We start from the raw sequence: 561 nt of genomic DNA, 5'->3' as shown, positions 1-561 counted from the left end.
ATATGAATCCTGTATTTTGTAAGAATACTGTTTGAAATAACTGCATTCTTTATGAATATGATGTAAAATTACTTTGTACTGAAATGTAAAAATTAATTGAATTATTCTGTGGACACCAAGGTAAAGTTAAAAAAACATTTTATTTACTATGAAATATATGAGAAAAAATGAACTTTGTATCCTTTCATTTAGTTTGAAAAACTATATTTATAAATTACAAAACACACTAAACTCAACATAGAAATTAAGCTGTAAGTTGTAACATGACATTGACTAGTAATAAACATGAAATACCCCCAAAAAGAGTTTATAATGCTTTTAAATATTTTTGTTGATTAGGGTTAGATTAGTGTTAATAAGGACACCGTTTCAGTTGCTACATGGTTTATGACATGGTTTATGACCCTAACCTGCTGACAGTGTTAGCTTTAGCTTTATCTTGTGTGTTAACCTGCTGTCGGTGTTAGCTTTATCTTGTGTGCTAACCTGCTGTCGGTGTTAGCTTTAGCTTGTGTGCTAACCTGCTGTCGGTGTTAGCTTTAGCTTGTGTGCTAACCTGCT

At 31.2% G+C, this 561-nt stretch overlaps 1 protein-coding gene across 1 annotated transcript in view; it reads right to left on the bottom strand.

Moving 5' to 3' along the window:
- LOC106536394 (ketohexokinase) overlaps window positions 1-561 on the bottom strand; it is a gene marked incomplete at its 3' end in the record, with an annotated part of 13135 nt that overhangs the window by 7069 nt on the left and 5505 nt on the right.

This window comes from Austrofundulus limnaeus, unplaced genomic scaffold (assembly GCF_001266775.1).
Source record: "Austrofundulus limnaeus strain Quisiro unplaced genomic scaffold, Austrofundulus_limnaeus-1.0 Scaffold1800, whole genome shotgun sequence".
NCBI lineage: Eukaryota > Metazoa > Chordata > Actinopteri > Cyprinodontiformes > Rivulidae > Austrofundulus > Austrofundulus limnaeus.
The sequence above is the reverse complement of the archived record's forward strand: the minus strand, read 5'-3'. Positions and strand labels throughout refer to the sequence as shown.